Source organism: Trichomycterus rosablanca, unplaced genomic scaffold (genome assembly GCF_030014385.1).
Source record: "Trichomycterus rosablanca isolate fTriRos1 unplaced genomic scaffold, fTriRos1.hap1 scaffold_165, whole genome shotgun sequence".
Lineage (NCBI taxonomy): Eukaryota > Metazoa > Chordata > Actinopteri > Siluriformes > Trichomycteridae > Trichomycterus > Trichomycterus rosablanca.
In genome coordinates this window covers 98,699-111,594 of record NW_026946993.1, presented here as the reverse complement: position 1 = coordinate 111,594, position 12,896 = coordinate 98,699, and the positions used below count along the sequence as shown (strand labels likewise).

Sequence of the window (12,896 nt, the reverse complement as noted above, 5' to 3'; positions counted from 1 at the left end):
TTGTTAGGATTTTTGGAACATAACATCATTATTAAACATCATTATTAAACATAATTTCAATATGGGAAGTTTTACGGCAATTTTACATCCAGGCCGCATGGCCTATTGTTCAAAATGGCGCCGTGACCCGGATCCCTCCCTGACTCCTACCGAGGGGGGGAGGCGGAGCCCTGGGCTTTTTAGCACATTTCATTGGCTCCAACAGCAGCGGCGGAGGAGGAGCCTAGACTAGTTTAAAAAGAAAGGCGCGTTGAGAAGCTGGCTCTCTTTCTTGGGTGGTTGTGTGTCTAGACTGCAGGAGAAAGGAGCGCCGATCGGCCTAGCTCTGGCATATATTCACAGATCATTTTTACACTTAATAAAGTGTTTTAAAGAGTACTTTCTGGACTTCCCGACTGCTTCTTCAGGGCCTCGTGAACTAAAAAGATTCATCCTAACACTACCACAGATTACTCTGCAAGTGTGCCTTTAAATTTTCAATCCCCTGCCTGCTAGAAGCTAAAGATACCTGGTCATGGGTCTCTTTTTGTTTTTGCAAAGAGTCCTGTACCTGTTACATTAATGCCAGCTCCGGGGGATGTAGCTCAGTGGTAGAGTGCATGCTTTGCATGTATGAGGCCCCGGGTTCAATCTCTTGCATCTCCTGTAGCTTGTTGTTTCACTCTGCTAGAAAAAAGCTTGCAGAAAAAAGTGTGCTTCTAAAGGCTATGGCTTTAAGAACGGTCATGATCAAGCTGGCGTTCTGCTTGTTACTCTTGAACTTTAAGAATGTGCTCAGCTTCCAGTTGTTACTTTTGCACAAAAACGTTTTTTCAACTTTCTGCCAGCTACCTAGAGAGGCGCGATGGCCAAGTGGTAAGGCGTCGGTCTCGTAAACCGAAGATCACGGGTTCAATCCCCGTTCGTGCCTAACTAATTTCTTATTTTCCCTTGCAGGTCTTATTTATCACATTAATGCTGTGCTTCCACACCAGCATATTTCCTCTACATAGGGATGGCAGCTTAGAGGTACTGCATGTCGTGCCTGTATGAGCTCCAGAGTGTCACAATCCCTTGAAATATCCAGGTACTTAGTCAGACTCAATCACAAGCTTATTTTAAACTTCACCCAGCTGACTGAGCAAAGGTACAGGAGTTAGATGAATTTTGGATTGGACTTTCTATTGGCTTGCATGACATGATGGAGCTTGTTAACTGAGTGTTTAATGTCTTTTGGAGCCAACCGGTTCAGAGAGCCAGTTCTTAACCGCTACCACAGAAGACTATGCAAGTGTGCTGTTAAATCTGCAATCCCTCACTTGACAGAGGCTAGAGATTCCTGCTCCTGGTTTTGCTTCTCTTTTTGCAAAGACTCTCGTACCCGTTGAAGGTTTACAGTGGTGTATAGTAACGAAGTAATAATACTTCGTTACAGTACTTAAGTAGTTTTTTGGAGTATGTGTACTTCACTGGAGTATAAAAAAATTCGGCAACTTTCACTTTTACTCCACTACATTTCCTAAAGAAATTGGGTACTTTTACTCCGATACATTTGCTGTATGCGAATTCGTTACTCGTTACTACAGAATGAAACGACATTTTTTAGCTAAACAATGTGAGATGTGTGACAGACCGCAGCAGGTTTGGTGAATCTGCGCTTGTAAATTACATCAGCGGTTAAACACATTAATGCGCAGATGCAAACGTTTTGTAAAAGCGCATCGTTCACTCAAAGATACAGAATAATCGTCATTTCAGAATCTCCCCGTCTAACACACTGATGTAAGTTAGGAATGATTAACAAAGTAAAGCCACAGCACCATTGTTTTTATTATTATTATTATTAGCATTAACATTGTTCAGATATCTAGCTACCGATTACATTCGAACCACAAATAAAACGTTTCACTACATTAGTTTGTAATTAATTCAGTGCAGACATGATGTGTCCCATCATTTTTAAAAACTCATAAAAAATATTTCCTCAGATAACTTCTGTATTACACTAACAGAGGAAATATTCATGGTGCTGAGGAACATGCATGTCTTTAACACTAGCTTGACTGAAAATCTGAGATTCTGAGGACAAACCCCTCCTTCTACACAACCATTAGAGTGCTATCAGTCCTCTTTTGTCATGCAAATGCTAGCAGATAACACACTATTCAACCCACCCCCAACGTTTATCACAGCAAACCTGTGAGTTACCTTTTTTCCCACTGGAAATCGCGCTTAGACCCAGGTCTCCAAATATGGGCATAACGAGGACTACAGAATGACGCACGACTTCAGTGGTCTATTGATCTAAGAAAGCAATAAACTAAAAAAGCAAATAACTTATGAGTTTAATGCAAATAACTATTAAAGTATAAAATTTCCTGTCACACTTGTTAGAGATCTCAGACTAACTACAAAATTTCTTTATTAATTATATGAAATTGAGAAACCAAGGACACTAATTAGTGCATTTTTTCTAAGTAGAATTTTTCTCTGTTCTTGCTTGATACCAAATGTTAGCAGCTTAACAGTCACACACAGCACACACCCTATATTTCTGCACTCTATTGTCTCTAAAGTCCCAATATGTGCCCCTGCATCAATGGTAAACCAGACCAGTTGGCATTATCACCTTTTTGCACTCATGCATTTTATTCACAGATTTAAATATTACAAATCTTTAATGAGTTTAGTCCAAAAATTTATTTTTTTAACAATTAGGCCTGCTGCATATGTATTGCACAGAAGTGCCATACCTGTTTACACGTTTGTATGCCACCTAATATAAGCTCAAAACGGCTCTGATTTGCGAATACATCAGCATTACAAGACATCTGATATATCAGTCTGTTATCTGTTAGCAGGACATTACCAGCAGGAACTTCTACCTCTGTATGTTGTGAAATCAATTGCCGTATGTTGCATTCCAGTACCATGTATTAAACAGAAAAGCAATGCGCACATTGTTTGAGCCATAAAGGTGTGCATATAAATAAATATCTACGCTGCACATGATGTCCCTGGTATCCCCTTGGCCATATACAGTGGGGTCAAAAAGTATTTAGTCAGCCACTGATTGTGCAAGTTCTCCTACTTAGAAAGATGAGAGAGGTTTGTAATTTTCATCATAGGTACACTTCAACTATGAGAGACAAAATGAAAAAAAAAAAAAAAAGAAAATCACATTGTAGGAAATTTTAAAGAATTTATTTGTAAATTATGGTGGAAAATAAGTATTTGGTCACCCACAAACAAGCAAGATCTCTGGCTCTCACAGACCTGTAACTCAGGCCTGTCTGTAAAATTAGGGCAGAGGGGGATGATGTGTGTGAGGTGTTTGTGTGTAGACTGTGGCTGTGGGTCATTACCATGATAATGGGTACTAAGTGGCTCACAACAGGGGAGCGGGGGATCGAGAGGCTAGAGTCCCTTGCGCAAAAAAGCGTAACTATAGTCATTCTACGTTTACTTTAGTGTTAAGAGTAAGGAATAATACAATTTGGATTGTTTGTTGAAGGACTCTGTAATATTGTGCTGTACCATAAATACAATTGAAGATGTGTTGAACAAACTAGCTTCCTTATAAATGAAAACTTAAATGAAAGTTCCAGGCTATGGATTCTATTTACACCAGATTGAGCATATCCCTTATAAACATGATTCTTAGACCAAAGGTTTAAAAGCCCTTATGACAAAATTTTATTGAGTCTTTCTTTATACAGGTAATGGTGGGGTCCTAATAACTTTAGAACCCTTCTAGACAAATACTAAAAGAGACAAATTTCCTAGTTGTGTGGTAGAACTGTTAAAGTAGGGATTGTTCTGCAAGGTTTTCTCACAGATGGTGAACATGTGGAACAGCTGAATGAAGTTGTGGGTGTGGCTTATGCAAATTGTTTATTTGCTGAATAATTTGGACCATGAAGAAGCATTAGCCTTATTTACAGTCTCTTATTTGTTGAAGAAAGGTGCTGGATAACATAGGACACTATCAGATATTTCTTAAAAGTTTACTTTAGTGTTAAGAGAAAGGGTTAAATAAAATGTGGCTTGTTTGGCCAGATTATCTTGCTAAAGGACTCTTTAACCATTGGGCCAAACAATAGGATATATGGGTTTCTGGACAGTGAGAGTTTAAATAGTATGACTAAATATTAAAAAATCTTATTTAAAGAATGAATAGTCTTTCTTTATACAGGTAATGGTGGGGTCCTAATAACTTCAGGACCCTTCTAGACAAATACTAAAAGAGACAAATTTCCTACCTGTGTGATAGAACTGTTAAAGTAGGGATTGTTTTGCAAGGTTTTCTCACAGATGGTGAACATGTGGAAAAGCTGAATGAAGTTATGGGCGTGGTCTATGCAAATTGTTTTTTAATTGCTGAATAATTTGGAGGATAAAGAAGTATAAGCCTTATTTACAGTCTCTTGTTCGTTGAAGAAAGGTGCTGGATAATATAGGAAATTAACAGATATCTCTTAAACGTTTACTTTAGTGTTAAGAGTAAGGAATAATACAATTTGGATTGTTTGTTGAAGGACTCCGTAATATTGTGTTATACCACAAATACAATAGAAGATACATCACACAAACTAGTTTCCTTATACTTGAGTACCTGAAAAATGAAAACTTAAATAAAAGTTCAAGGCTATGGTTTCTATTTGCATCAGATTGAACATATCCCTTACAAACGTACCGGTAATTCTTAACTCTTTAATGCTCTCAACAAGAACTCAACTTTCAAAATTTTATGGATGATTTTTCAGCTGCTGCTTCAGGTTGACACATAATTTAGAAATGGTGTTTTCTTAAAGTAAGAATACCAATGTTTTTTACGTTTAACACACGCCAATCAGGGAGTAGATACAGCCAAAAAAAGATTATTTAAATACAGCTTATTTTACCCAGCTATTTACATTATACTAATGGTTGAACAGATCATTAAAGGGTTAAAAGTGCCACACGTTTAGTTAAACTTGCTTGAGTTTTGCTTTTAAATTAATTCTGCCAAAATTCAGTTGTTTTAGGTTATTGGGATATATACAGTATCTATAACTTGAATTTACTACCCAAATCAAAAAAAAAAATGGAACAGTATAGAAAATGCAAATAAAATAGATGCAGTGTTTTTTACACTTACATCGACTCTTATTCCATCTTTTATGAACCCAAAATATTTCATGTTTTGTCTGGTCAACTTCATTCTTAACATACACATACATGCATTTTAAGCTACAACACATTCTAAAAAAAGTTGGAACAGGGCAATTTAGTCCTCGTAATAAGGTTAAAAATAACTAAATAATGACGTGATTTCAAATAGGTGATGTGAACAGCTGATTATAATCATGAATTGGCACAGATCATGTTCAGATGGAAGGAAGAAAAAAGCTTGTTAAGGTGGTTTACAGGCTTAAAAGAACAATCTTATATTTTTCTAAATGACCGCTTCAGTTTATACTAACAGCATTTACTTTTACTTTTAATACTTAAGTACATTTAATATCAAATTACTTTTGATACTTAAGTACATTAAACACCAGATACTTTTAGACTTTTACTCAAGTAATATTTTAAAAGGTGACTTTTACTTCTATCAAAGTAAATTTCTGGTAAGATACTTGTACTTTTACTCAAGTATGGCCTTCAGGTACTTTATACACCACTGCACCTAACACACATAACACACACACACATTACCTACACTCTAAAAAGAAATGTGTTAAAAACGACACACACTGTGTGGAATTTCAACATGTGAAGAGTGTGCTCAGGGACGACACATACTGTGTTGATTTAAACACAGTAAATGTGTCATCCTGTTTTTGCACACCCACCGTGTTAGGATACTTAACACACACAATGTGTTGTTCTTACACAATGTGTGTTGATTATGTGTAATTAAGAAAATGGGTAAAATAAAGTGTACAATATTACAAATGTTTAAATACCATTCTTTTTTTGTGACAAGTGATAAATTAAAACAAATTACAAACAGTTTAACAGTAAAGGTACAAAATATATCTTTCTTGAACTTTTCTTTTCCATTCTTAAAGATGACTCGTAAAAGGTCTGTTTCTCTGTCCTAAAAGAAAGATAAAAAATATCATTACAAGGTACTACTGTGTTTCTCTCTCAGAGAGTCTTGTGTAATCACATTACAAAATATTAACTGAATTAGACATTTACAACATTAAATATTTGATTAGTCAACCAACCAAATGAGTAATCAGCTAACACAACTAATATTCCTCCAAATTTGTCATGTCTCTAATATTCACATAGGCTGTTTAACAACTATTAAACAAGTCACCTGCAAACTAGTTACAGCATACAAGCTCAAATGTTTCCTTTACCTTCTGGTAAATCAGATGATTTACTACCCTAGTAAATCAGATGATGTATTTTGGAAGAGTTGTGCTTTACCCTAAATATATCCACCACTACCAGCTTTAACGCTAATAACAATAAGCAATGTTCCTAACGATTCGACTTATAGAACCGATTCTTCCGAACTGATTCTGAACCTCCGAACCGACTGCATTAGATCCTCTTAAATCCTAATGAATCAATCGATTCAGTTTTTCGATTCGTTGAAACGGATGATTTAAAATAATTGATTCAGTAAAACGAACTGAGCTAAACTGAGCTAAAGAAAAATGTTAAAATGATTAAAATCCGCTTCTCATAATGAGATTTAACTGAAATAATGTTACTGAATCACTGTAACCACACAGTCCCAATAGTTCAGTTAAGTAAATTACCTTGAGAAAACTCAACACACAGAGGGTTGCTATGGTAACCTCATCCACAGTCATTCTGTGGTGGCGCCATTTTGACCAAACTAAAAGTCCAATTAACGGTTAGCCAGTTAGCTAACGATAAATAATACCAATAAAAAGAACGACTAGTCATGTTTAACAGAACATTTATTACTGAATAGGAACAGAAAAGCAAACTTAGGTTTATATTAATGTAATTCAGTGCCTCCTTTTTTACCTAACTAAGTCAATTGTGAGTCTATTGTAAGTTAAAACAGGTCACAGGGTTAAAACCTACTTTTTATAGCTTGGCTTGACATAAAACACACAACAAAACACTGATAAACATGAACTAAATAAACATCAATAAAACATACTGCTCCTGCTCCTTTCCTTGCATGGTCCAAAAAGAGGAAATCAACCATGAAACACAGATATACATGATAGGAGAAATGTGATTAACGCATATTTTTTATTTATTAATTTATTTTTAATCTTCCATGTGAAATAATCTATGTTTCTAGTCAGAAATAAAAAATTTTATCCAACAAATGTAAGTAAAATTGAAAAAATATATATTTTTACGCAATGTATTTTCTCACAGTTCTGTGTAGACTAACTATTGGAGTTACTTTACACGCGTCTGTGTAAGAAGTGGCCAGAAATGACACAAAACATGTTACAGACCACAGGACACAGTAGTTGTGTAGAAAAAATGACACATTACTTTTTAGAGTGTAGCTTCCGAGAACAGGTGTTCTCAGGGTGGTGTGGCCGTAAACGAGAGACGCTGTAAACAAGCTGCTTCTTATAGAGGACCGTCGTTCAGGCTTTCTAAATAAATAAATAATTAAAAGCTTAAAACTGTTTAGGTTAGGTTGTCAAATTTCAGGCATATGTAAACAAAAATCTCAAGTGGGCGACTAAAGAAATGTATTTATTTATAAATAGTGTTTATGGTTTTACGCTTTATGTTTAACTGATAAACTATCTGATGAAGTAAAAGCTCTGAACCTTTTCTGTATTTTGGCTCCGCTGTTCTTCATGTTTCATGTTTACAGTTTCTTCATTTTACACTAATTAATAAACTTGTGTTTTTACTTTCCCGGTTGTTTCTGAGGTATTTGTGTGATTGGCTGATAGTCCTGCACTGAGGATACTGTGGGTCACTGTCAGTGTTGCCAACTCCTCAGTAAGGAAAGTAGCTATTGGCTGTCCTAAAAAAGTCGTTAGAAGTCGCTAAATGACGCCATCGCCTAATTTGCATAGGGGTTAGCACATGTGGAAAGGTCTATATATTATTGTAAACTGTAGGTAGCACATCTCAATAGATCCATTGATCTGTATCTCAGCCATATAGTAAAAATGTAGTATGTTTACATGTATCTCAGGCATGTAGTAAATAATATTCTAACCCTCTATGAGGAATATCTTCTAAGGTTTTACCTCCGTGATTTATCATACCCTTTTGGATAAAATCCCAGTGAGAAAACTATAGATCACACAGATCTTATCTATAGCTACAAAAACATGGAATAAGGAACAAATCATTAGAACTGAACTGACAAGGGAAAAGCAACAACATTGTTTGACGTACACAAACAGCTAAGTACAAGATAACGTAATAAATGCTCAACATATTCACTCAGTAATGAACTTTATTAGACACGACCTTGCAGCTGAACTGCTAAGAAAGCACAAAACTGAAAAATAACCGAATACATTTTGTGTTGTCGTAATGTTAAGGTCGCAGATTGTTATTTAAAAATGATTGGCTTTCCTAGATGTATCACTGAACGCATGTATAAACATGGTTAAATAAAACATTAACACATAGCATTAGATAAACAACTGTTATTCAACTGTATGCAATCATGTATAATTTGAGCACCTTGTATAGATCTGAAATAGAATACAAAATAAGTCACATGATAACGGCATTACATACACTTAAACTTTACACTTTTAAAGGAATTAAAACTAAAACCACACATTACTAACCGCTAGCAGAAATAAATTAGGCAAAGGTAGCACAGAATTATAGGCGTTCCACTCAACGAGTCAAAAGCGGATGTGCGCATGCTCGGTAGGACAAATCGATGGTATTGGGTAAAATAAGTCAACAGAACAACGGCAGCACCTGCTGCTCGGTGAGGACAGTAACTGCAGAACGATATGTGCTCTCACGTCCGAGTCTCCAAAAGTCTCCAATAACACCAGAAAAAGTCACGAGGGTCTGAAAACTCGCTAAATATATATAAGTTGGCAACACTGAGTATTACACTGTTTATTAGCCTGACTTAAACGTTAGCGAGTCATGTGACCCATGTGTACCGTCCAATGAAACAGCTGTGTGTGAGTCTCTGTGGCGTAATCGGTTAGCACGTTCGGCTGTTAACCGAAAGGTTGGTGGTTCGAGCCCACCCAGGGACGAGTGTCTTTTATTGCCCAACCTGCCTGTTGATCAAACGGATGTGAGACACAACAACAATGTGTAGCTCCACAGAATAGTGGAAATAAGTAACTGAAAAACATCCAGTAAACAACAGTCCTACAAGCACAAATATCCACCTGATAAGTCATCAGAGACCGGCTGTCCAAAGTGGAAGAACGTTCTTTTGGTTTCCGTAGATGTTAAATGAAGATACTCGCCCAACGACCCTGAGATTAAGAGTCTCATGCTCTACTGACTGAGCTAGCCGGGCTTAAGCAGCTTGTCAGAACAGCTCATCAGTCAGACCATCAGAGTGATGTAGGTTTAATTCACTAACATCACGACCAGGGGGGTATTCCAGAAAGCGAATTTAACAAACATCAAACTTAAACCTGAACTCTGACCCAGCCATATCCGGCATGCCGGAACTTTTCGTGTCGGCCCACATCCGGCAGCCGGATCTGGCCTGGTGTCAAAATGAATGACGGATAGATTGTGGCTCGTATACGGCTGCCCGGATCCCAGCCATGACTGCCAGCAATATGCCAGCACTTAACCATCTGCTAGCCAGAACAGCCATTATTGCAGTTCTGGCCTACTGGAGATTTTTAAAAGGCTTTCCCCCACCATATTTAACCTTTAATGGTTACTGGGACTACTACAACAGTTCTTGCTTCTTATTGCTATGAAAAATAAAAATAAATAAATAAATAAATAAATAAATTTATATATATATATATATATATATATATATATATATATATTTATTTATTTATATATATATATATATATATATACTTTATTATAATTATAAGTAATACTAATAATAGAGTACAATTAAAACAGTAACAGAAAAAAACAAATGTACACCAAAACACATTTTTCAATATTTTATTTCAAGTATTTTTATTTATTATAAAATGTTTTGTCCTGCCATAATTGACTGCTGATCTCCTGCCTCCTGACACTGGTCTGTAATTCTAGAATGAAAACAAAAATGATTTTTCATAGATCAATGTGGATCTTATTCAAATTTCCAGTTCCATTTAATGATGGTAACTGTAGTTTAAATATGTTTACCTGGTTAAAATGGTTTATTGATTCACTCAGGCAGCAGGAGTGGCATCATGAAAAGCAGTTTCCAGAACAGTGCTAGAGCAGAAGAAACAGTGCCTTTAGTAGGCTGAAAAACATAAGCACAAACTTTGAAATATGTGCTGTAGACATGATAATGTACTTTTTGATTATAATATTTTACAGTTATGTACAGTGCTTGCATACAGTATCCCTAATCCATCCTGAAAATGTCTTTCAAACTGTATGTTGATAAAAGCAGCTTTTGTGATTATCTTACCAAGATCAGTGTAGCACAAATTACAGAAGGTGGCTGAGTGAGCTGGACTCGGGGTGCGCAAAAAGTCACTGCAGAAATATAAACACTACATTAGTTCAATCATTCAATCAAGGAAATGTATAAAGACCTTTAAATATGTGCTTTAGGCATGATAATGTGCTTTGTCTTTGTAAACATGTTTCCTGGGTTATTTATGCCAGCCAATGACTAAAAGTTTTTATAATATTGTCAACTGCCAGGAAGAGGGAACTAATGTAACCAACCTTTTATATACATCACACCCCTTACTCAAAAACAATGGACCACCAGCTCCATACAGCTGTAGGTATAGGTAACTAATGTAATCGTTTTAAAATATTATGTGTGTAATATAACTTGGCTATATTGTTAGATGGTTTATATCGTATTTATAATATCAGTGTAAGTTTCCTTTAGGTGTATGTTTTAAATTATTTTTGATAGTCTTTGCTGCCATATTTATGTATAGCTGGCTAGATAGTTAGTTTACCGTACCTGCCAAGCTAGCATTTTTGGCTAACGTTAAAACATAGCTATAATATATTATTAATTATCAAAAATACAAAAGTATTTGATTCTATATATTGTGCTGTTACTACAGTATATCAGTATTTTTAATATAATGTTTTAGTAAGTTTTAGTCCTAAAGAGCAGCTGTTAACGTTACCTTTAAATTCTCAATAAATAAGTGTAAAAAATAACGGATTTCTTATTTAAACTGAACTAAATGGTCGAGGCTCCACGCGCATGCGTTCAGGGAACCTTTCGTATTGAAGTAGTGAACTGATTCTATCTGACACCACCATGTATTAACATTAAGGTAATAGTTAAAAATCTCTTGTCAGTTATCATTCAGATGTGGGGTGCCGCAGGTCCGCCGAGTCTCAGTCAGCCGACAGTGGGGATGTGCAGCCGTAATCGGGCCAGATGTGGGGTGCCGAGCCGACAGACAGCCAACACTGCCGAACCGGAGCCGGAATCGGCCCAGATCTATCGTGCTAGCTAGGAAGTGAGCGTTCTCTAACTAGCAGGTCCTATTGACCTGGGCTTCAAATGTTGTGAGATCTTTTTAATGCCCCTCTCATTCAAGTCAGAAACATGCCATTATTTCAATTAGCCAAACTTAATGACCCTTCTGTAAATGGTTTAATGTGCACACTGATGCTACTGGCTTGTTTTTCTTTTCTACAATGTAAGTTCATACCTTCAGGTTCATGTTATTTGAGATCTCTCCATAGATTTCTTCCTCATATGCAGATGATGTATCTGGAAGTTTTATATGAAATATTTTATTCAGAAACCTCATTTAATATTAGTTCATATGTGATACTCATTTCTAGTTGAATTAGTAGGGGTTAGTGAGTTGTAGTGAGCATTCCATAGAGAGGCCCGTATAGGTATGTCCCCACATATGGAACACATCATTGGGAGGCCTTTCTGACTTCAATGTATGTGAACTATAAGGTTCTCCTGGTGCAGTTGGAAGTTGGGAGCCAGTGTTCCTATGGACAAAGGGCCTGGCTATCTCTCTTAGTGCCTGGTGAGAAATGTGATCTACATTTACATTTACATTTTCAGCATTTAGCAGACGCTCTTATCCAGAGCGACTTACAGAAGTGCTTCTATAGTGAACATTTCATTTCTCAAGTTTAGGAAAACAACAGTCAAAGAACACAAATCTGCTAAAACCTGTTAGAACCAAAGTGCTTTTTTTTTTTTTTTTTTTTTTTTTTTTGGAAATGAATAAGAATGGAACAAAATGTTAGTAAATAAGTACAAGTCAGCCTAAGTGTTTAGTAAAAAGGTGGGTTTTTAATCGTTTTTTAAAGACAGCAAGAGACTCAGATGTTCGGACAGACAGAGGAAGTTCATTCCACCACTTCGGCGCTAGAACAGAGAACAGCCTTGATGCTTGTCTTCCTTTAGTCCTGGATGGGGGCTCAAGTTGAGCGAGACTAGAGGCTCGGAGGTTGCGTGGTACAGAGCGGGGTTTGATTAGGCCACAAAGGTAGCTTGGGGCTGGTCCATTTTTGGCTTTGTAGGCGAGCGTCAGTGTTTTAAACTGAATGCGTGCAGCTACAGGAAGCCAGTGAAGAGAACGTAGCAGTGGGGTGATGTGGCAGTGTTTAGGTTGGTTAAAAACCACACGTGCAGCTGCATTTTGAATGAGCTGTAAGGGTTTAATCGTGGACATGGGAGCTCCAGCCAGAAGGGAGTTGCAGTAGTCCAACCGTGAGATTACAAGTGATTGCACCAGAATCTGGGTAGCTTCCCTAGAGAGAAAGGGACGAATCTTCCTGATGTTGTACAGGAGGAACCGGCATGATCTTGTCATGTTGGCTATATGAGG

General features: G+C 36.7%; 1 long non-coding RNA gene and 3 other non-coding genes across 4 annotated transcripts; 1 reads left to right on the top strand and 3 right to left on the bottom strand.

The window, feature by feature from the left end:
• The first annotated feature begins 838 nt into the window (after positions 1-838).
• trnat-cgu (transfer RNA threonine (anticodon CGU)) lies at positions 839-910 on the top strand. Its single transcript has one exon. It is a non-coding gene; the product is annotated as a tRNA-Thr (tRNA).
• A 2,794-nt stretch (positions 911-3,704) lies between these two features.
• LOC134305918 (U7 small nuclear RNA) lies at positions 3,705-3,763 on the bottom strand. Its single transcript, XR_010008864.1, has one exon. It is a non-coding gene; the product is annotated as a U7 small nuclear RNA (small nuclear RNA).
• Positions 3,764-4,180: 417 nt separating this feature from the next.
• Positions 4,181-4,239, bottom strand: LOC134305917 (U7 small nuclear RNA). Its single transcript, XR_010008863.1, has one exon. It is a non-coding gene; the product is annotated as a U7 small nuclear RNA (small nuclear RNA).
• A 5,856-nt stretch (positions 4,240-10,095) lies between these two features.
• LOC134305915 (uncharacterized) lies at positions 10,096-10,555 on the bottom strand. Its single transcript, XR_010008862.1, has 3 exons — positions 10,529-10,555; positions 10,255-10,326; positions 10,096-10,154 (listed from the first exon to the last, which is right to left on the bottom strand). It is a non-coding gene; the product is annotated as an uncharacterized LOC134305915 (long non-coding RNA).
• Positions 10,556-12,896: the final 2,341 nt, after the last annotated feature.